General features: G+C 38.7%; 1 pseudogene; it reads left to right on the plus strand.

Moving 5' to 3' along the window:
* LOC147601228 (uncharacterized) overlaps nucleotides 1-24,465 on the plus strand; it is a 213,286-nt pseudogene that overhangs the window by 152,360 nt on the left and 36,461 nt on the right.

Raw genomic sequence — 24,465 nt, forward strand, 5'->3', positions numbered from 1 at the left:
GTTTGTTTTGTTATCACACACACGTTCTGGTACAGGGGTAGGCAGGGCAGGCAGGGATTTTGCAGATGACATTTCTGTATCGATTTTATATACTAATGCTGTACATGCTTTGTTTGGGCTGTAAAATTCGCAGTGTGAACTACTTAAGTTCTGGTTCTTTGGCAGTAGAGAACTGTGAGGCTAAAATAAACTTCAGTTCCTTTACCCTTGATAGCTGATTTTTGCACCTGGAATCCCAGAGCTAAGAGTTCAGCAAGTTTATGCTCACACATAGGTGTGTATTTACTTATCTACTTTTTCTCCAAAACCCCAGCTTATATCCATAAAAACTATCTACAGATTTTATAAGCATCATTGGCTTATTCAACTTTTATTTTTCTTCTGTGCTTAAGAGTAGGTCACACTTAGGACTGATGTGTGAGACCAAGGGCCTTTTCTCTTTCTATAGCCCCCAGCCTGTTTTCTCACCAGCATAATCTCCCATAATTTCTGGATTTCACTTTCTTCTTTCTAATCTCTCTCATCTTCATGTGGGTTTTTTTGACTGTTAATACCATCTTGTACTCATATTCTTTTCCCTTTTGCTCACTCTCCTGACAGACATCCTTCATTCTCACATTCCCTTTGCTTCCTGTTTCAGTTCATTCACTTTTCCCAGTCTCTTTTCCACACCTTTGTTTGTTCTTCCTCCATTGATGTGACAACTGGGAAAATAATGTTCACCACACCTAGGGAAGCGAAATCTTCACTAATGATGGTGAAGTTTCACCATGTATATTCACATGCTGGAAATAACAACATGGTTAAGTGTCACTGACATTTTCCTAGGGAGAGGATCTTTAAATTAAGAGGCTTTCATTAATGTTCTTTGTAATGTGAAATGATTTAGTTCAAATTACTCAGTATCTGAATATGAGTTAGGCAAAATACTTGTTGGTGTTTGGATGGATTGTGAAGCCTCACCTTATGCATCTTAATTGATAGAATTTTCTTTGGATTTGTATTAACTGTCAGGCTTTCTAATTTCAGCATATCTACTTCAGTATTAAATTCTTGGCCGATTTTATTGCCCTTCATGGTGCTATGTTAATAGTAAGCATAACAACCCCAGTTGCATATATTTGTTCGAATGAATACTACCCATCGTAAGATCCTTATTTCGACTCCATTTTAGCATGTTTTTGGAAACTTTAAAAATGCAGACAATGTTCCAAATTCTGTTTAGAACTAAATAACAGATTATCAGAGTATTTTGGTTAAATAAGAAAATTGAATGCTTTACTGGAAATAAAGAGACATAACATCCACATTGGGGTGTAGATGGTTTGAAGTGATGGTCTGTAAGCATTAACAGAAAATAAATAGCACAAAAATATTATTTCTTATAAACTACCAGACCCTAGAATTTTTATAGACCATAATCTTGACTGCAAGTCTTGAATAGTAACAAAATAATAATTGTAAGAATACCGATATAAAAAAATGCTTGAAATAATAATTTGTGAGGTTTGTATTGACCCCTTCCACCTAGCAGCTAATAGGAAGTCAAAGGACATTATAAGAAAATTTTACTAAAATCCATTGCATTTGAAAAGACTTGGATCTACATTTCTGCTATCAGAGGCTACTTCAGGTTCTTCCCTTATGGATACATATCATGTTTGTTTTCAGAATTGCTGAAGCCAGAAATACAGTCTGTGAGTTTGAGTGAACTTTCTTCACCTAATTTCAAATCTGCTTGAACTTAGTGACTTTGTATATTTGATTTAAGCTTCTTTGAGTTTGCATTCAATAAAGGAGAAGAGTATAGGTGAAGGGAGAAGAGACAGAAAATCCAATGCAGAAATATCATGAAAAAAAAAAGTTTTATATACATGGTGCATGAATTACTTATTTCTCTTTTACTGTCTTCTGTGTTTTGCACCATAGAAGCTTTCTTTGGCAAAAAAAAATCCATTAAAAAATCAAGTTGCCAGTTTTGTTTTTAATATAATAATGCACAAAGTGTTTTTACTTCATCACCTGCAGCATTAGCAGACAAATAGATACTACAATTTTTTTTGTGTCCAACTTTGCAACATATTCTTCCAAAAGCAAATAGTGGTATGCTAGAAGACACGTGAAACGGAGTATCCATGGTGCTCTCCTCTTACTGTCTCCTAGGCAGTCTGTCCATCCCTGATTTTAATCACGTCCACTTCGTGGTCAAGCTAATTCACCCCGCTGGCCAGATAATCTAGTTCAGTATCCACTGCTGTTATCACAGACTGGAGGTCAAATCTTTTATCTGTTTTCTCCAGACTCAGTTGGACACTGCTTCTTGCTGGGAGTCTTTGGAAGAAGGCAATAAATCTTGTTGCTAATATTGCAGGAGGTAGTAACATGCCTTCCTACAGGTGTATCTTCAGGATTTTGCCAGGATCTGTGAATGTAAATAAAAACTTTTGAAAATCCTGTGGTTTTGTTTGTTTTATTTTTATATCTGTGATACAAGTGTCTCAAAACTGAATTGTGAATTGTCAACACAGAGTCTTCAGAGACTTTTTTTTTATTTTCATGTCCATAAACAGGAATATAATCCAATCCCACCATCAATGTTATGACCACCGGTGTGTACAGGTAGTTTTTTGCAGCATAACCAGTTTACATTGCTTGTTATAGTCTGGATATATGCCAGAACCGGCCCCTCAAAGTACAGTGCACATGGATTTGGGGACTGCTACACTATGACGTACTCATTTTGCCTAACAGTAATTCCTGGGTGGTGAAAAGTAGCAATTTTCTACCTGCGACCTATGAAGATCAGTACACGATTTCTGAGTTGGCTGCAAAAGGCAACTTAAAAGGAATTTTTATGTTACACTGTGGTTTATGTGAAATTTGGCATTTATGGGTCAAGACCAATAAAGCCACCTGTGTAGAACTGTAAAATGGCCCAGGCTTTGCTTTATCTCTGAGCGTTAATTTAAGACACAAGGTTGGCATTGCCTGGAGCCTTTGTGGATACCATGAAAACTTGCTTCATGTTTTTTTTGCTGTTATTGAGCTGGCAGCCAGATTAAACATTGATTGTAAACTTATTTCCCTCTACTTGCTGCTGCACTAAATGCAGCCTGGTCAAATGAAATTATGTGGTTTTGTAGTAGAGGTAAGTTTATAACATAACTTATTATAATATATTTATATTGTATATAAAAGTATATATAAAACTTATACTGTAAATTTATTATAATAAAAAGGCATTGCAAGAGCAAAGATATTTTAAAAGAATGGTTTCATTGTGACATTGTCATAGCATTAGAAACCTGGGGATCCCCACGCAGGTGGCAGTTGGGCTAGCCTGCCCACATAATGTTTGCTGTACCGTGTAGACTAACCAGCTCTGGTTAGCACTAATTCATTGTATTTGATTGCAGTGGTTTTAGCAACCCTTAGCTTTGTAATAACGTGTTTTTCTGACACTGGTTACCATGCAGTCAGTACTGAAGGTCATCCCAGTTCTCTCTGGTTTTTCTTGCCACAAATGTCACATCTCCTGTAAGTGTCTATAAATGTCTACAGGTGTCACCTTCCCATTCTCCATACAGATGCACCTCTTGCACTGGCTGCATTTTCCCTCTCTAGGGTCTCCTTTGTTTCTGCCAACAGTACAAGAGGAGAATCGGTGCGAGAATTACATTCCACCACTCTGTCCACATTTGACAACTGATGATGAAAGACTCTCTTTCACATCCACTGCAAGATCCTTGGAATATCATCTGAAGAAAGAAGCAATGACCTAGAGTTACTCTCATAATTCTTTTAGCTTGAGCTTGGGGATAGGCATTGAGTTTGTCTGTAATCTCTGCAATGGAGGAACTTGTCATGCTTTTTCAAAAGGATTAATTGGTGTAAGATGACATATACTTTCCAAAAATGAAATGGTAGCCCAGGTTTCATTTCTCCTCCGATGGGGAACCAGCCTGCCTGGTGGACAACAAGCAACACAGCTCAGGTGTCACTGCTCTAGCTGCCACATTTTTTGAACTGGTTCCAGAAAGATCTTTTTTTTCTCCACTCTGTTCCGTAATTGAAAAGTGAAAACCAAATTGTCTTTCTGTCCTTTATAACTCTTCAAAGGAGTCTGGAGTGCAGTGTGTCCCACTACACTGCATCCCAAGCAGCAAATAGCTTTGAGAAAGAACTATAACCACGAAGTACACATTTTAGAGCATCAAGGAATACAAATCTTTTTTTCTAAATTATTCTTTACTATGATGTAATTGCTTAAGTAATTTTGAATTTGCCTTAGCATAACCTGAGAAACTTTGAATAGACTGTTGTACTGTGCATTGATTTTTTCTATGAATTCCCATTGAGACAAATATTAGAACATATTTAATACAAACACACATTTATTCAATGTATGTGTTTGTATAAATATTGAAAAACAAGTTTTCTTAAAATTTTATGTTATAGGCTGAAACGGACTTGAAAGGATGCCTTGTGGAATATGTACTCTTTTTTCTCCACCAATCGAATATTTTTACATTATGTGAATTTGATTTTTTTTTTTAAATGAAGTTGCTAGTAATATGTTCTGAACTTTAAAGGTGACTTTTTGACAATGGAAGTACAGGACCAAGTGTAATTCAAACCTTGGGTACATTTTACCTGAGTTACTTTATGGCTTTAACTGCAGTGGTGGTGAGAAAGGAGAGATGTCCCAGCTCTGTTGCAGACAGATTTTGTGACCTTGGTCAAACTACTTAAACTCTCTAAGTGAAATTCTACCCCCACTAAAGTCAAGAGGATTTTTGCCATTTATTTGAATGGGGCAAAGATATCACATTTGAATTCTGAATTGTTAATAAGAACAGGATAACATGTATCTAACTCTCACAGCTCTTGTGAAGCTAATTAATCAGCAGAGTACTTTGGGATCCTCAGAAGTATAATAGAAGCTGCAAGTACTATTATTTATTTGTCATGTAATTGGAAACCAGCAAGGTAAAAAGTCATTGATAAAAATCCATATCACAAGGTCATTTCTTTCAGTGTTGTGAATCTCTTCTTCAATCAAGAGCTTTGTAACTGATGAAAAGTGCAGCCTAATCATAACATTATCAAGTCAATTTAATTGGTGCTCTGGCAGCACATGAGATCATAAGGAAGTCAATTTTGCTAGTTACAAGCCTAAAAATATTTTTATAGCACCCTTCATCCTCATGGAAACTTTAAAGGCCTCACAGACAAGATTAAGATTTTCTGCCTCTGTTCTACAAGTGCCTTTGTGTGGCAGATACCAGCTGTTTTAATCATGTCTAAAAAAATTACTGATAAGCATGACATTACTGTGTGTGTATTTATCCTTTATACTTATTCCATAGTTTAAACTTAATGTTTGTGTACATCAAGGTACAGAGGTAGCACTTTTGGATTAGAGGGGTTCTGATGTTTTCAAGGTTCAAAACTGACAGGTGTCACTGTTGCTGAACCAGAGTTTTTAAATACGCTCTGTGTGGAAATACTACTCTGGCCAACAGAAACATCTGCATGTTTTTGCACAATAGTCTGTTTCACTTAAAGCCCAGAAACTAAGATGGGATTTATGGCATCTCAGGTGAAGGTTTGGAGTAAGAGTGATTAGGTTTCTATCAGCACGTCCTGTTACATTGAGCGGATTGTTTAATTTACCATGGTGTAAGCTTCTGTGTTGCAACAGATAGAAATAATATAGTTTCTCTTTTTTTTTTTTTTTTTGACCTGGCTCTTTCATAATCAGAGTGCCTGAGACCTGATGCACCAGCATCATAGTTCTGCTTCTCGCACCTGGCATTGCTCCCTTCCTCAAGGACTGGGCTGCCATGGCCACAAGTCCCCATGGTGAGCTCCTGCCACCAGCCATGTGTCACCTGGCACGGCTCATGGCCAGTGAAGAGCAGGCTGTGGCTCTCAGTTCTCTGTTGTCGTTTGCTCCTTCAGCAGGCACCCAATTAAAAGCCCAATTTCTAATATAGCCTTCAGAATAAGCAGCAAATGCATAGTGACCAAAGGGTTACATGTTACGGCTCAAGAAGTGATGGTGTTTATGAGGAAGAGAGTTCAAAACCAGCACCTTTCCCTCCTGGTTTTTCATTTCCATCTTCCTCCCTCCCTCCTCTGTGGACTCCTCTTCATCTTTGTCATTCCCTAGTTTCCACAGCACTTTTAATCAGATGTGCCTGAATGTGTCTCATGTACTGGCACGCTGAAGCTGCTTTTCCACTTTGGTGGAAAGCAGGGAATTGTAGCCTCCTCCCTCAGCCAGGCTGTGGCACTCAGCAGTGTCTAAGCAAGGCTGCTTTTCCCTGCGGTTTACTCTGAGAAAGGCGAGAAAGAGCGACTGGCAAAGGAGACAAGCTCCTGTGGGAATTTTACAGGTGCTTATAGGCAAAATCTCATATTCAAAGAGGGGAAAATGCTACAAGAGCCCTGCTAGATAAGGCCAAAGACTGAGATAGAAAATTCCTTTCCCCTTGTTTACCACTACAGCCACGCTCTTGCTCATCCTAAAGTCTGTTACACCACACCGGCAGTGTAAAGGGGTGCTAAAGTGAGTGTTAAAGACAACTTTCCAGATGCAATGGTTGTCCCCCACACTCCTTAGACTCTAGCTTATCATAACCAATGCCTAGCGTTGTCCACAAATCTGAATAAAATGAGGATTTCCAATCCTTCTGCCCCTAAAAGCTGCTGGGCTCTCAGGAGGCATAGAACATATCACTTCTCAATCTGGGATAGATCTTTGCTTTAGATGTTCCTGGATAATCTGAGAAAGGACATGTATTTTAAGAATTAATACATGCAGTGTATATATAAATACATTTATTTCAGCTGCAATATATACCTTTAAAAGTCATAATGCTTCTAACTTGGACATTTTGACATTTAGTCTTGGAATATGGGGTATTACAAAGAAAATACGACAACCAGTACATGTGAATTTAATCTGAAGGCACTCAACATCTTGCATGTGTTTGTAGGGAACTGCATCTCCAGTGCTCCTGAACACCCCCAGCTGCCACACTCAGTGCCTACAACTGCTAGGTGCAATTTTGACAAGTTTTTCACTGGCCCTCATTCTTTGAAACAATAAATTTAGCCTAATTTTAGTGCTAAGCTTATTTAAGTTAGAACTCATTGTGCCATAATACATATAACCTGGGATATAATCAGTTGTCATCTAAACTTTAGCAAGTTCATACCTTCAAATTTCAGTTTAGGCCTCTTAAAAGCTTCATTTTGATGAGATACTACCCCAGTGAATTTTGCTATGAGTTTAGGTTTTCTTTTTACCTCAATCCACCTCACAAGTAATCAGTTCAGCTTGTTCATAGTCTTTCTGGTTAACATGCAGCAGAAGGACCAGGTTCATTATGGATACAGCTTGAGAAGTTGTGGTCCTGCCGGGTGATCTGGGGGAGATGAGACGAGGTGCTGTGCTTGCAAGCGTATTCAGGAACAAACTGAAAGCCTGGTCATTTACACACAGAAAAAAAAAAAAAAAAAACAACAAATTTAGATCTTCTTATTTGTGGATGAAACAACTAAGCGAATTGTGATTTCCCCACATTATCACTTTTTCAGGTTTATTTATTTTCAAACTGTTTGCTGCAGGATTTAATCATAACTGCTAAAAAATTGAGTGTTTGGTTTTAGTTGGTCTGGTAGGCACTTGATGTTGTTCATGCACTCTGAAAAGGGATGCGTAAGAACTATTGGTACAAATATTAGCCCTTAATTTGCTGTTTTAACATTTGCACCAGTAAACAGAGTTCTTCAAGTTTCTGCAGGTTTCTGATCGCAAAGAGGCGAGAGGATTATTTAAGTTGCCTGCCTCACAAATTTGAGGAAATAGCATGAAAATATTTTAACAGTACTCATTTTATCCTGTTCAGTAGCCACTTACAGAACTTTATAGAGGATGGCAATATTAGGCAACGGTCAAGACAATGGTCCAAGAAAAACCCTTTTTGCTCAGACAAAGAGAGGGAAAGAGCATTGTGTAGGGGAGTGAAATTTCAGGGCAGCAGCTCCGCTGAGGGCTTGTTAAATCTTTCATTTGGGCCATTCACCTGCTGCTTATAAGCAATGAAAATGGTAGACAGCAGATGTGAAGGCTAGGAGGGGCTCTAATGACATGAAAAACAAGTTGGGTGACTATACAGAATTGAGAGAAGAAGGAATGAGACTTACTCTTTTGTATTTGAAAAAAAAAATATCACACATGTTATTATGATCCCAAACACTTAGAAAACTTTCTTTCAAGATGAAAAAATGAATCAGGTAAAAATATGAAAAAAATTAGACATTAATAAATAACCGTTTCCCACATTTTTTCAGTAAATGAAAAAAAAAGTAATCTTGACTATAACAATTCTTGGTCTCTGTGTAACTCTCATTAACATTCGCCAAGGCTGGAACATGACCCTGTGATTATGTGAGGTTTATAATACATGTAATTTTCGTAAAGTAGATGACGCAAAAAACCTGCCTGTTTTGACCACCAGGATGCAGGTTGGCTTTTTCGGTATTTCATCGCCCCCAAATTACACACCTTGCTGATGTTGTCTCCCACAGAAATGTTTGTGTTTTAATTTAAATCAGACAATAAAAGAGTTTGAGATCTGGTAAATTAGGAACAAAGGAAGAAGGCTTTGTGCTCTGCTGCCTGTAGTGTAACCATTATGGTTGTAGTAATGTGCTGTGAGAAGCCATTGGCGTGCTAAAAATACACTACTTTAACAATAATCCATGCATAAAAGAGCCTGAAAGGAGATACAGCATATACCTAATGAATTCTGGACCTTTTCCATGCTTACCATTTATAGGATTTGAAAATTGAGAACCCAACTTACTGGGTTATAACGTTTAAACTTTAACAAACAAATAAACGCAAACCCCCTCAATAAATTCAGCAATAGGAGCAGGAAATTGAATACTGTATGTGCTAAATGGTTGTGGGTTTGTTGGTTTTTGTTTTTTCTTTTTTAAAAAAGAAATATATCAGATTTTATATATATTCAAAACAGATGCATGATTGTAAATACAGGGTAGCTGTAATATTCTGAGCACATATTTAGGGACTTCCTCCCTTTTCCAAATCTCACTCAAGTGGAACATACACTCATTTCTGTAACAAAAATTCTTTCTACTCTATTGGCAAAATGAATAGCATCAACTCAAAAATATTTAAAAATTTAGTCACATCCGCATCTCGCAGCCTATAAGGAGCTTTCACGCTTTTGGGCTCGCTTTAGATCTTTAATACCCTTTCCTTTTGTGTCAAGGAGCTCACGAGGCGTAAAGAAGCACTGATAAACCCACTTAGATCCCTTCCTGGGCCGTCACCTCTCCCTGCCAAGCGGCTTTAGGTGGTAACTGATCTGTGACAGGCTGCCAGTCAAACAGAGCATTTCTGAAAGCTGACACAAAGGCCTCCGCGCCGGAGAAAGGATAGGAAAATAAGAAAAGAAACCAAACTGTATCAGCGCCTCTCTCTCTCCCCACCCCACACCCCCTCGGTCCCCGTCGTCAGGTTCACGGCAGGGGCAGCCCCACAGCCGGAGCGATAGCGATCGGCAGCCCTGCCCGGCTGGGGGCTGCCCCGGCCTTAGCGCGGATAATAGCGGCGAGAGGGGGGAGTGACAGCCGGGCGGGGGGCGGGGGGTGGGGGGAGCCGCAGCGGGCTGCTGCCAGCCCCGCCGCTTCCCGTGGGACCGGGACGGCGGGGAGAGGCAGCCGGAGCCGGGCAGGGGCAGAGGAGGGTGAGGAGGGGGTCGCCTGGCTGCCCGAGGAAGGGCCCACTCCCGCCCTGGCTGTGGCGGCGGCCCAGCCTCCGCCGCCTTGAACCGGTTTTGGGGTGCCAGGGTGGCGGCCGGGGGGTTCTCCGGGCAGGGGCTGGCGCGCTGACCTCTTCATCAGAGCTGGGCGGTGGGACGCTGTCCTATGGTGTAACGGGGCCCTCGGGAAAGGTGTCTCCCAAAATTCTCTGCTCCTGGCAGCTTCTGTACACCTGTGCGCAGTTTTGGGCCCCTCAGTTCAAGGAGGACGTGGAGTTGCTGGAGAAGAAGGGTGAGGAAGCTGGTGAGGGATCTGGAGAACAAGTCCTATGAGGAGTGGCTGAGGGAACTGGGATTGTTCAGTCTGGAGAAGAGGAGGCTGAGGGGAGACCTCATCGCTCTCTATAACCGCCTGAAAGGAGGTTGTAGGGAGGCAGGTGTTGGTCTCTTCTCCCAAGTAACTTGTGATAGGACAAGAGGAAATGGCCTCAAGTTGTGGCAAGGGAGGTTTAGGTTGGATATTACAAAAAATATTCTGCACTGAAAGAGTGGTCAGGCACTGGAACGGGCTGCCCAAGGAAGTGGTGGAGTCGCTGTCTCTGGAGGTGTTCAAAGAACATGTAGATGTGGCACTTCAGGACATGGTTTAGTGGACATGGTGGTGTTAGGTTGATGGTTGGACTGGATGATCTCGGAGGTCTTTTCCAACCTTAAAGATTCTATGATTCTATGATCGACTCGCATACCTCTTGTGGCGACACGGGTGAAAAAAAACCTCTACTGAACAGAAAACCACCCTGTGATATGGACTTCTAAGTTTTATTACTGGTTTATATTAGGGAGAAAATTAAATATTTTTGCAAATATGTGTTGCTGGCGTGGTAAATCTTGCTTGAAATGTTTCTGCCAGTTTTGTCACAAGAACGCCTGGAAGAACTTCAGAGGTCCTCAGCCCCTGCGGCTGGAGCAGCTCCCTCGAGTATCCCTCACTCCTCGGCCCACAGACCACAGGAGTCTGGTGGTTGCAGCAGCAAAGTCACAAACTCTGGGTGATGGTTGGGTTTGTTCATAGGTGACCTTCAAAAACAAACAAAATAGAGTGCCACGAATTAGCTCGCACAATGTCAATGTGCCAGTTTGGTCAGAGGAGCTGCTGGTGGAGAGGGCCTTTGGCTTCCCAGCCACCCCACCACCACACAAGCTGAAGAGTTGCTATAGTGGTTTGCACTGACCTTGTATCACCCATTAGATCAGAGGGCAGGATGAGACATTTCAGGACCCAGTCTCTTCCCTACTTTTTCACATCCCTGAGATGTTTCTTTCTTACATTTGTACAAGGCGAAGGGGGTAGTGGAGGAGGAAATTAAGTCAAATCTGGCTGCTTTATTCACAGATGTTGCTCAAAATCTTTGAGTACCTTAAGACCATTTTGCTTAACACATAAGAAGTGGCCTTACACTGACCATCCATCAAATTATTGTCCAGTTTACTGTCCAGTTTAGTATTTTTGTTGAGTGAATCATCATTTCTCCTAGCAAGGAGAAATATGCACTTTTTTTTTCTAGCTGAAGGTCCTTTTACTTAACTAAGTTGTGCAAACACATACTGAGACCGGATTCAACAAAACGGGATTTTTAAAATCCAGAGTAATTTCTCCTAGTCTGTCATGAGCAGAGAGAAAAGACTCTGCATGCTAAGCCTTGCTGTATGCTGATGCCTTTATAGAGTGGGGGATACTCCCACTGGCATCACTTTTCCCATGCATCTCTGGTTGGGTGAGAGCAGAGGAAGGGTGCAGCAGCTTCCACAGCGAGTGGAAGGGGATATGGGGAAAACCATCCTCAGTTCATCTCCCATCCTGAACGCCTCCTCCCCTGCCAATCCGACCAAACCACAATCCCTTTCTTTTTTAAATTTCTGCTGTTACCTGATGGGTGGATCTGTTAAAGAGAGGAATATGTTTTCCACCAACAATATGAAGCAATTTTTGTGACTCATGTCTTAAGGGATATTTATTTACTGAGGGAGACCTCATCTGATTACTCAGTTGTGAAAATCTGCAGCCTTATTTTAGATTTTTTTTTCTGCTCTTCTTAAAAAATCTTCTTCCTTCTTTCCTCTGCCTCAAGCACCACTCTTTTCTTCCTATCTTTTAAACAACTGAAAAATGGAGAGTACTGGATAAAAGAATGAGAGAGGAGAAGAAAAAGCATTAAGCTTGAAAAAGAGTAAAGCAAGGAAGTAAAAGAATTTTCAATCAATTTTTCAAGGAATCTTCTGGTTTTGAATAAGGGCTGTATTTCAGTTTAGAATTATATTATCTTTTGTAAAATAATTCTGATTGTTAACAGTTGTGTACTGAAGTGTACAAAGGCTTTAATTTGCACATACTTTTACATTGAGACAAATTCAGTAGTGCTGAAATTTGGCATGGGAGTTTGTATTAGAGGGGGTTTTTTTTAATCACTTCCTTTAATTATTGTTTTTTTTTTTTAATCTTAGAATGACATGGATCCTTTGTTGTTTATAATTTTAAAATCCAATTTAAGTATGCTTTTATATTTCTGAAATGACATTACTTTTCTGAATTTGTAGGAGTTACTAATGAGAGATATTTTAGGCAGATGGAAAAATTAAGCTTTACTGTGAGCAGATAAGAAAATTTTTATTATTACTTTATCAAAATGGTTCATGAAGAGTGTACATAAACTATTCATGTTTTCAAAGAACAGAGGGAAAGAAGGATTCAGGTTAAATCCAGTCCTGTTTTGATGCTGTCAAACTTTAAAGGTCCCAGAATAACTACCATACAATAAGGGACAGTGGTATATTAGTGTCTTGATTGTGTCATTGCTATGCAGGTGTATTAAAGGTAATTAAAAGGTTTGAAAATATGTAATTGATCATTGTAAGATTCTACCTCAAAGTTTCATTTGCAACATTTGGAGCCAGTATGTCTAATGTCAGACAGAGGCTTCTGTGGAAATGCTTGCGCTCCATTGGTTTGTGGTAATTATCTCAACTGAGTTTAAAGCCGTTAAGTAGGAGGGGGGGTGCTTCCAAGTGGTAAATCCTCCCACCTGTCTTAGACTTAATTTCTCAGATAGAGTGAATTGCACTTTGAGTAGATTTAATACTTTCTGTAACAGAAAAAGGAACCTAGACAACTATGGCAAGATTTAGCTCCCAATCACAGACATGTACAATTAAGGTTCCTAAATCCTGCTACATTTAGATTTCTAATGATGCTGTTGACATACGTGCTAGGTGTTAGGCTATCATTAAGTCGGTGGATGTAGAGTCACTAGGGCCTAGAGAGCTATTCAGCTCATCATAATGCAGATATCATACTTGGTAATGAATTCTTTTCTGAACACGACCTGTTCAATGAGGGGCCTGATTCAGCTGCCTTCTCATGGGGTCCTGCAATATCTGAGATGCTGTGGAATGGCCCACTCTGGAAGTGGGCCTCCTGCACATCTTGTATCATCTTTGTGGATCTGCCAGATACATCTTGGATACCCCAGGATATGTCAAATGGCATTAGATGTCAATGTTTGGTCAACTGAGCCGAGTCCCTTAGTTTAAGGGCTATTCAGTGTGGCTGTAGACAGCTATGTATAAATATGTCTTTGTAGTGTCTTGAGCTCTCACTGATTTCATTGTCAAGCCTTTAAATAGCTAAAATGAGGGGAGAGAAATCCCACTGCAAAGGCAAATAGAATGGAAATAAATGTAATGTAATATAAAATGTACTGTTGTTCAACTCAGATGCTACCGGCCAGGTAGCTGTGAAGTGAGACCAGGAACAGCTGTGAAGTGATCTCAGGAACATGGAAGGACCATTCTCACCCTGCTCAGGAGTATTTTGAGTGAAATCACTGATAAATAATGCAACATAATAATTTTCTACCTGTGCCAGAAGTTGTAGACTCTCCTGTATGTGGGTAGATGCCCAAGGATCCAGGAGGAGCAAAAGTGCAGAGAGAAAGAACATGTGCAATAGGACCTCACCTTGTAGTTGCTGTGCAGTGAATCTCAAGCTCAGGAAAAGTGTCTCAATATTATAGTGTGAAGAGCCGTTTCATAGTGGTAGTAAAAGTGCCCCGTTTGAATCTCCTCTAGCTATTTATTTTTAATCTTTGATTTCTCATGTTCAGTGAGAAGCGTTAGCAGTCAGATAATTTTCTACCCCTGCCACACCTTCAAGGAGTAAATACTCTGTTCCAGTGACTGGTATGCTGGCTAACAGAGCCTCTATTAAACATCTCCTTTCCTTTTGAAATTTCTTTTACAAAATCTTTAATGTCAGTTTATATTTATCATGCAACTTGTCAAAAATCCCCTCTTCCTGCATGCTCTGTCCCACCCTCCTTATTTTTCCCCTTTCCTTACTCACAGTAATAACAAAGATGTTCTGAGGTCATGTTTGTTTTGCTTATAATTAAAAAGAAAGGAAAAAACAAAATAGGATTTATCTGCATGACAGAGGAGGAATTCTTAAATTAAAAATACCACTCACTAGTGGTATGCTGCTTCATGCATTGCTTCAAGAATCTAAATGCTAGGTAAATATATACATTTATATCTTTGCCAAAGTTCCATAAATTCTTGCTGACTACAGTGAGGGTTTTCAGGACTACACTAGGCGCAAATTTCAGTCCTGCTATGTCATTATGGTCTCAAGGTTATCTACTTTAATATGTGAATTACAGTATTTATGAAGTATCACAATTTAAATATGTATATAAACATCTATATTGAGGTATGGAAAAGTTTGTCTCCTAGAAATATAATAATCTAATTTACTTAAGGCCTTGGAAGAAGGCCTGAAAAATAGGTACTCCGTATTCAGTTTTTTGGTAGAATGCAGATTGGTTTGCAAAACCAACTCTACTTTGTGCTGGTTTGAAGAGTGGTGACTGTAGGTAAGTAAGCAAGTACTTTATATTGTAAGTGCTTCTATAACCTTACCAGTATTCACCTGTGGGGTAATGCCCTCCTTGGTCCTAAGCATTTATAGGTTGGCCTTTGTGGGTTTTTTCCGATGTTATATATATGAAAGAGTGAAAAAGAGCTGTTGGTTTCAATGAAATATTTTTTAACAGAACTAAGTGGAAAGAAATACTCAATGAAAAAGGCAGGAGGATGTGATTTTATTTTGGAGGATGTGCCCTACAAGCAGGGCTGTACTCCTTTTACAACAAATCAAATACCCTACAGATACTGGTAAGGAACAGTATAACACACTCTTTGCTGCTGACACCTGATGAAGTCCTCCGTGGTTGGATTACATGAAGGGTTTGTGTCATATACTCCTGTTGCCGTACATTCATAACTGTGTGAAGCCCTCAGTCTTTGGGTTGAAATTTTAACCATTCATGGATGCTCTTTGCAACAAAATAACTTCTTTGGGAAGCTTCAGTGAAACACCACTGTCTGCCTCATAGATGTGTTACACAGTCCTACATCTGTGTCAATAAGGAAAGGAAAACTTGAGTTTCTATAGACAGTAGCTCTCTCAATAGCTTGAGAGCTCACAAGACTTGTGGGCTACAGGGAAGGTTTCTCATATGACCAGTCTGACTGCAAAGGCAGTTGCCTGCTACGCGAAACTGAGAGACTTCACAAGCTGGCTGCTGACAGGAGTCTGTTTTACACAGAAGGACGATTTGCATGGAAGCCACAGAGAATCTGCTGGGTCAACACAAGACCTCTCTTGCTTAGGGGACTTTTTGTGATTTTTTTTTCCTGTATACTTGAAATGTAATTTTTACAATTTAGACCGAATTTAATTTTCCTTCTCTATCTATATTGTTTTGAAATTCAGTGTACTTAGTCTTTCCCTTAAGAATTGATATACTTATTTGCTAACCTAAGCTCAGCTAAATTAAAAATATGTGTACTTACTTACAAACTTAAACTGAACTGAATTGAAGTTTTGGTTAGAATACATTGCATCTTTGATGTGGCTTAAACATTGCTTTCTGATTTTAATCTGCAGTATTTAAAAGTATTTAGAAATACCATTTACATCTTGCAGATCAGCCTGAAATCTGAGGCTGTCCAGAAGTTCATTGGGTTTAGGAGGAAATGTGTAGATGATCAGAAAGCAAGCCTGAAGGATAGGGTTTAAAGAAACAAATACTTATCACAAATGTTTTCAGCAATTCCTCATGTCAGAAAAACCTAGCGTCGGAGAAATAACAGCCAGGCTGAATTGACATGTGAATTGGAAAGGCTAGATTGCTGTTATGTTGTGGGTGGGCCCTTCATACTTCTGAAGTTATAATGTTTTTATTTGAAGACTAAATTGGATTTCCAGGCATGTATGGTATACATAAATTTAAAATTATTGGAGTTCTTCATATTGTTAAGAGTGCTTCAGTTTGAAAGAGTGAGGCTTTCCTGCAAATGCCAAGTAAATTGCTCTGCAAGTCCAGAATCTTTGATCACCTCTGAATTGAAATGCTTACGAAAGATGCTGTAGTGTTCTAATAATTTTACAGCTCTCTCTGATTCGTATGCCTAGAACCCCAATCATTTCTAAATTGAAGAGCTCTCATTATTTTCAAGTTTTATGTGCAGTACAAAATGATTTAAGATTATTCTGCAGCTTTTCATTTTGTATTTTGCAAAAAATAAAACTTTTTACTTTTTCTTTTTTAAAGACCAGCTCTTTCCTCTGCAAGCTGGGAGACATTATAAGCTAATTCAAACATTTCACGTTTAAAATGGAAATTGAACCAAATTCTCTCCAAATAGCAATGATGATGGCTGAGGGAAAAAGAAGGGAAAAAAAATCGCTGCCTCAAAAGCTGAGAAAATACAAAGTAAGAGGCTGTCAGTGATCCTTGCTGGGAAAAGTGTGAAGAACAAGAAACATATTGTCACTGTTCAGATGCGGTCAAGGTGAAGTGGGGAGACTGAATGAAAGTTACAACAATGTGACAAAAGAGAGACACAGATCCATTTAGTCTTGGAAGGAAGAGAGCAGGAGGCACAGAAGGCTAGTTCACATGTTGCTTCTAAGCTGATTTTTGCTGTCATTTTATCATACAGTTTCAGAGGGAAATGATGTATGCCCTTTTATATCTCCTGACTTTGTCTTTTAAGAATAACAGTTAGTTTCTTTCTCGCTAGTGACCTTGTTCTTTTTTAACACATGGCAGTAGTATATTGTTTATAAATCACATAGCTTACTAAAGAAAACTCTCCTCACTATTGCTTGTTAGCAGTAGAGCCTTCTCTTGTGTTTCTTTCCAAAGACATGGACTGGATGGCCTTTGTTCCCAGTGGCTTGTGGCTTAGGAATAGACAGGGACAAAAAAGAAGTGTTCTGGGGAAGGAAACTCACCAACCAGCCAGGGATCCCTACGGCTGCACCTCGCATTGCTGCAAATTGCACACAAAATCACCCTGCTTATACTTTTCACCTGCAAACCCTGCTTGGGGAGCTAGAATGGGGTCCACATAGGGCCTCCCCAAAAGAAATGAGAGAAATGAGTCTAAAAAATATCATCATCTAAATGGAGTAGCATTACAGCGACATACGAGAAGAGAAAGGGATTGGGGAACCCACCTGCACAGGTGCTTCAGCAGAGGCAGAGGCAGAACTTGGGCAGGATGAGAGGTAGCAGACCAGAGCAGACCAGTTTTAAATGTTTCACAAGGGTGTTGCTAAGGAGTTAGCCTGGAAAAATCTGAGGATTTCCAAAATACATGCTGAAAGAGAAAGCAGGACATGGTCAGTCACAACTTTGCCACTTTCAACCATTTGAAAGAAGTAGTGTAGCCTGTGTGTACAATGCCTTCTATTGAAAAAGCAGGTCTGCATTTTTTTTTTGTTATTTTACTTGTTAAAAGCTGTCAGACATCTCAGGAGATCCTCCGATGAATACAGCTGCTGTGGTTTTGGACACTGGTTTACGACTTTCTGCTCCTGACGCTATTGTAATGGGGCTTGTGAGCCTGTTCTGCTGCACCCATTATCCATACAGCCTATGTTTATGTCCATATAGTGAACAGTTCATATTGTCTCAGAAGGTGAGCTCATGCTAATGCAGTGGATTTACAGCTGGAGGGACTGAGGGTGGGTTCCCTTCAGACCACTCTGTTTTCCATGTAGCTTCCAGCAATGGGGTAGGGTGATTTCACAGCACTGTGAAGCCAATATAATCAGTTCAAACATGTCTTACCAACGTGGAAACTGAGTGTAGAAAAGCTGCTGTTATTTAGAACATTATGTTCTCCAATATTTCCAGTGAATTATTCATCTTAAATATATTTCTAAACAAAACTTACAAAGCTAAAAATGCAATCTGGAAATCTGTTAAGAATAATCAGGCTCAAAAAATCCTCCTGGACTTTTCGTGGCAGGTACCTGAACCTATGGGGAGAATGATTTGCTTCTTTGCTGACATACCAGGAAACATTTAGTGAGACTGGTGTTTCCCTTGTTTCTCCCTACTTAAGTTTCCCCATTTTTTATTTTCTTGTACTTTTCTTTTTTTTTTTTTAATCCCTGCTTCTCATATATCTAGCTTTATTTTCCTGTTTACCCTGAACTCATATTTTTTTCAGTTCTCTATTCCCAGCCTTTCTGCTGTTCTTCTATTTCTTTTGAATCTCTTCCATCTCTCCTGCTGAAAGCCCCTGGTACAAGTCCTTCACAACCTTTGTTACCCTTTTTGTGGTGACTCACTTCGGGCTGAAATCTGGAGCCGTTACAGAAGTTCCTGTAGGCACTTCTGAGAAGAAAACTTGCCAGAGTGCATCTGCCTCTAGTTCAAATGTAGGATAATTGCATTTCAGCTTTCTGATTACTTGAGATTTTGAGAGATTTTGGTGGATAATCTCTCTGTTTGATTGTCTACTAAGCAATACTCAAACTACAGGGTATCGAAATAGGATTCATGTAATTTTCAAATTTGCGTAATCAGTCGTCTCAGTCAGCAATTAGTATTTCACTAATATCCAAACAAACGTAATTTTCCATATAATACAAAACTCAATCAGAAATTATATTTTCTCCTGTGCAGTAGTCTGATGGAGGATATCAAATACCTAAGAGAATAAAGATTTTTTTTTTTTGTTAATTTGAAGATTAGTACTCCTAGCAAGTTTCAATTTACACAGGTATAAAAAATAAGTAAGCTAAGTGGGTTTTCTAAGGGTATATCTTACTGTTAATCAGCTTGGTGCTACATAAACCCAAAAAATTGATTAATATTTTGGATTGATTTTCTTTTTTTTTTTTTAGGTAATCTTTATAGATATCATTCCAGTGTCTCCTGAATTTTGAGATACAGTGTTCCAAAAGGTGGGTCAACAATTAAATTGGTCTGTTAGGTGGACTGGTGCATTAGGACTGATGCAAATTGGTGCATTAAGTCCTTCAGCTGTTGCTCCTAAGGATTTGTGAAAGACAACCGAACTAGCTCCAGTCTGCAGTTCTTCAGCTCCAAAAGCGACAGAGACACCGTACACTGCTAGTTGTCACTGTTGTGTTTTGTACTCAACAGGTTGAAATTTGCTGTTTTCAGATATTACATGCCAGTGCAAAACCCATTACATGTGTTACATTTCACTGTGAGAGGAACACTTAATCCTGGTTTGCTGTCTATAGTTGTTTCAGACACATTTGTAGAGAGAGGTCTTCCTATGGGACCTATAAATCACACACTACCTTTTAGCTATGCTGTATTTTAAAGTTATGTTAACATGTAAAAATAAAGGTCTGTACATTGTTGGTAATGTGCATGACTTTCCTTGCCGTGTTATGTACAGAATAATCCATATGCCACCCATACTGAAAGTGGTTATTAAATATGCTGGCTCAGTTTACTAGTAGCTCTAATACACTTCTGTAACGAGGGACTACTTGTAACATCAAAGCATGGGGAGACATTAGCTCTTTTCCCCTATAGCCTCTGACCTGAGAGCTTTGCTTTTTATCTCTGTATAAAAGGAAAATATTCTTTTCAAAGAAGCCTAGCTAGAGTGTGGATATTTTCTCCATTGTAGGATAAGAGCCTGTGAAAGTAATCTACAATTTTTCATCTTTGTTCAGAGTATTGTTTCTTTCTGGACATTATACCTCTTTGAGAGTGAAAACTCTTTCAAGTAATAGTGGCTGGGAAGTGCTTTCTAAATCCTGAGGCACTTCTGTTTTCTGTAACCCTGTCATTCTGAAGAAAAGTAACTGAACATTTCTATTTTTAAAAGAAATAAAGAGATATATATTATGTAAGAGAAAGAAAATAAGGTTTGAGAAATAATTCATACTCAAAATAATGGGTAAGACTCAAAGACTGTTAATTGTACACAGGGTTTGTAAGGGAGACAACATCTGGCAAATCAAAACTGTATTTTATCTTGCAGATGTTTCCACATATTTAAAAAGTTCTCATATAGCAAGTGATCTTTCTCAAGTATATTCTAAATCTATGGATTGGATCATCTTTGCTTTTGACTTAGCATGCATCAGATTTTTTGTGTAATCTATCTTGTTTTGTTTTAGGATTCTTGACTTTTGGCTTTTAGAATCTTAACTTGAGCTATCTCAGGGAAGACTTGGTACACACCAAGTACACACCGTTAGGAAATTTGACTGATGTATGACCTGCACAATTACTTTTGACTACCTGATCCCTTGTTCCCAGGCAATCGCAGGGAACGGAGTGTTGACTTAACCAAACATAGGACCAGTAAACAGAAGAAGGAAGGTTGAGCACCATGTATTGCTGGTGTTCTGCTGGTTATAAAGACATTTCAAGCCTAAATTTTCCATTAACTTCCAATGTAAAGTCATAGGCACTGATAGTAGTACAGCTATTGTACACTCCCATACTTGTGTGATCTGGACTCCAAGGTTTTTAATAACACCTGAAACTTCTTTTTAACCTGTAAGTGTTTGTTGCAAGGAGTCTTTCCTTAGAATCCTACAGAGAAACAGAAGAAGGATCTTAGTTCTTTTTCTTTACTTATTTATACTAAGTGTATTTTGAAGGTGGGTTTGGGGTATTTTTAGGCTTATACTATGGCTAATGTGGGGTATTATTTTTCTATATTCCACAATTCGTGGCTTTTGAGATGGCATTAAGCAGAATTCAGTCTATGACATTTAACTCACGGTGGTGTTAAGTCAAAGATTAAGTCAATGAAAATTCACTGATGTTTTGGGTGCCCTAGGTGGGCCTTCTTATAGGTGTGAATAGTTCCTGTAAGGTGACTATTTTAAAATTTAGGCTGAGCTTAACTGCTTTTACATACATCTCCTAAAAATTGCTTACCCAGAGGAAGAGTAGCACTGTCCAATTCTGACATAATTAAAAAGAAAATAAAGCTACTTATTTTTTGTTGTAAGACTCTGTATGAATAAATAAGTTTCAATCTTTCTTCTGCTGAAACAAGCTGGATAACTTGTTTCTTTTTTTTTAAATAAAGTTACATAATCTCATTATACTTGCAGAAGAGAAGAACAGCATATATTTTCAAGCATAAGTATATTTATTAAAAAAAACATTACAGATCTGCATTAGTGTAAGCTTTATAAACTGTCCTATTGCATTTTTTAGTACATTTTTTTTCTTCTTTGCTTTTTGAACTAAACAGATAAAACTTTTTCTTACAGAGTTAATTTTCTTAATACCACACACTTATGTGTCCTTAAATTATACATATTTTACTCCTGTAACAGTAACAGTAACAAATATGTCCCCAATATACTTTCCAAGAATCTTGTAAGCAGAAAATAAGATGGAGAAGGAGAGAACAGGGTTTGTGGGTTGTTTGTTGTTTGGTTTTTTTTTTTTACAGAATGTAATAATTAAAAATTTAGAAAATTCAAAATGTTTTTCAAAATGCAAATGTAAGTAAATTATGTATTACACTTGTCTAGACAGTTAAAGGAATCTGAAACCTTCTGCCAAAAAATGAATATTTTAGCTTGCATTCAACTGATATGCCAACTTATAGTTACTTACGTTTTACTCCTGTTTGCTACAGGTGAAATGGCTGAATATCAGACAGCTCATTATAGAGACAAGCATGCTGCATTCTCAGAGTAGGATGACAGAACAAGTCATGGTACGTATTGTAATTTCAGTGCTACAATACATCTTCGAGCTGTCTGAGGTAAAATGCTTACTAAGCACTGCATTGGGGCTGTCAGATTGCTTCATGGGGTGGTAATTAAATTGAGGCAGTTCTACCGTTCATTTCGTGGAACTAAGCCAGAATTATCTGTATCCTAAAAATATTCTACCGTAGATTGCTGTTTGTAGCAGGAGCACAGTTTTTCACCTACAAATTCCCTTTCATGGAAAACATCCTATTTCTCACTATTTTTTTCTCGCCTCCATAGGTTGTGGAGGAGGAGAACTGTTTTGTCACTGGACTGGCTTAAATCTGGTGGAAACTGGTCATCAAAGATGGTATCTCATTTAAGACTGCAGACACTTGGGCTGAATTCCAGTTGTGACTAACGGAGACAAAGGATTGATGGTCATTGTGGCCAAAGGTGGCATTAAAGTTTCCTGCCTGATTTACAGTGTTCTCAGCCTCGATATAATTTAGAATAGGCAGGGGCCCACTTGGCTGTGGTTGTCCATTGCCTCCAAAATAAAGCTCAGTGCATACGAGGAGGCAGTGTGATAAATGAAGAGGAAGCTGCTTCTGGTTGTTTCTGGAGACTAGCAGCATTATTAAATTGTGTGGGAGCTGCCATGCTGGGTCAGACCAAGGATCCTGGCAGCTCAGCAGCCTGTGTAGAGCAGTGCTCTGGTATTTTGCACTGAAAATCAGTGCTAGACCAGAGTGATCCTGGCTCTGAAACAGAGTTCTGAGTGGAGAGTCTTAGCACTTCCAGTGTCTCCTCGTCTGGAAATACTGTCACTCATGTTCTTCCTGAGACAGAGTGGTGAGGATTACAGATAGTAAGAGTGATAGAGGCACACAATGGGCTTGTAGAGCAGGATGATTATGTTCTTGTTTTCTTCTCTGCTTATTTCCTAGTGAATCTGACCTTTGTGAAATTTTTAAGTTACCTAAAAACTTGTAGTGAAATTGGGTAGCACCATGTTTGCTAGTTCAACATCAAAAGTATATGCAACTAGTCTAATTGCAAATTAGATTCCAAATATATTTTTGAAGATTGATTGGAAAGGGAGAGGCTGATCTGTAAAGGAAGCTTATCTTGTAGGATAAGTTTCTTATAATACACAAATGAATTTATTTTGTAATCCAATGTCCTATAGACGTTTGTTTTGAGTTCAGTTGATCTGGTCAGCCAGTGAGAACTGAAACTGGGGGGAAATAGCATACATGTGCAAAATAGTTTTTGAGTGTACAGTGTGGAGGAACTGTTAGTGGGTTATCTGGAAATAGATGAAAAGTCCTGCGAAAGCTGTATTTAAAATTGTCCTTTTTGATGAAGTGGTGGTCAATATCAATGCATGATGAGAAATGCTGAAAACCACTGTTGTAGGATTCAGAACTTAAGAAAAGATTCTAAGGAATAAACAGTTTCCTGAAATAATGAGCTGAAGTGCTTGTCCCTTTCTGAACTAAAAAAAAAATATGTATGGAAGTACTTAAATCAGCATCCACTAAATAGATACATTAAGCAGAAAACTGTTACATAGGAAAGTAGTTGCAAAGGGTGACTTTACTCCATGGTCTCTCAACTCACCAGGGTCTACCCATAGTCAGGAGAGAGAGAGGGAGATGGATTCCTATGGGGTAATTCAGAATAAGAATCTCAACTGACTTGGCTCTCACCTTGAAGTATAATTTGTCATCAAAGGATATTGTGACGGGAGACAGCGCAACTGTTTCATTAACAAGATTTCTTATACCATTCTCTGATTATGAAAAGGCTTTTTATTGTTGCAATCTGCAGTTTGCCATTCTTTAAATATATGTATGAGTCTGGCTCAAATATCTTGTACATTACAAATATTACTTTTGGAAGATATCATTTTCCTTATTAATTCATAATTTTCCTCTGATTATTGAATTTTGAAGCACATTATCTCCTTGCTTTTTTGTCATTTTTTCACCTCTGGTAAACCATGCTATACACATGTTCACATCCTTTGATTTTAATGCTGTTTTTCCTGGTTCTCTTGTTATATTTGCTTCCTTCAGTTTGATCTGTTATACTCAATGAACAACGGATTTCACTTAGAGTAATCTTTATGCCTCTTTGGTTTCTAAATAGTATACTATAGTGACACTAGTGATGTTACACTGAAGTCCCTAGTCCTGCAAAGGCCAACTGCTGTTACTTTGCGCAATGGGAAGAGTCCCACTGGAGTTCAAGAGTTAAACACACGGGCATAAAGATTTGTGTGCTAACTACCTTTAGTGGGCTCATTTTCGGTATCACGAAGCCCCATTTTAAGGGCTGTTGCTCAGATCTCAAAATGCACTTTTCACTTGAAGCAATTGTAAAAATATGTCCTCAGCTGGGAACTTCAAGAACAGAATTTTAATTTGGAGCAAATTAAGCATATATTTTAAGGGATACATCTTGACCGGCTGTATTTAATGACTATCTGACAGTCTTTTATACTCTTGAAATTTTTGTACTGATGTTTGTATGGTTGCAGTTCGTAGCACAAAGTATGCAGCAGTAAAAGCAACGCATTTTATTTTT

Source organism: Chlamydotis macqueenii, chromosome 3 (assembly GCF_036417535.1).
Source record: "Chlamydotis macqueenii isolate bChlMac1 chromosome 3, bChlMac1.mat, whole genome shotgun sequence".
Taxonomy (NCBI): domain Eukaryota; kingdom Metazoa; phylum Chordata; class Aves; order Otidiformes; family Otididae; genus Chlamydotis; species Chlamydotis macqueenii.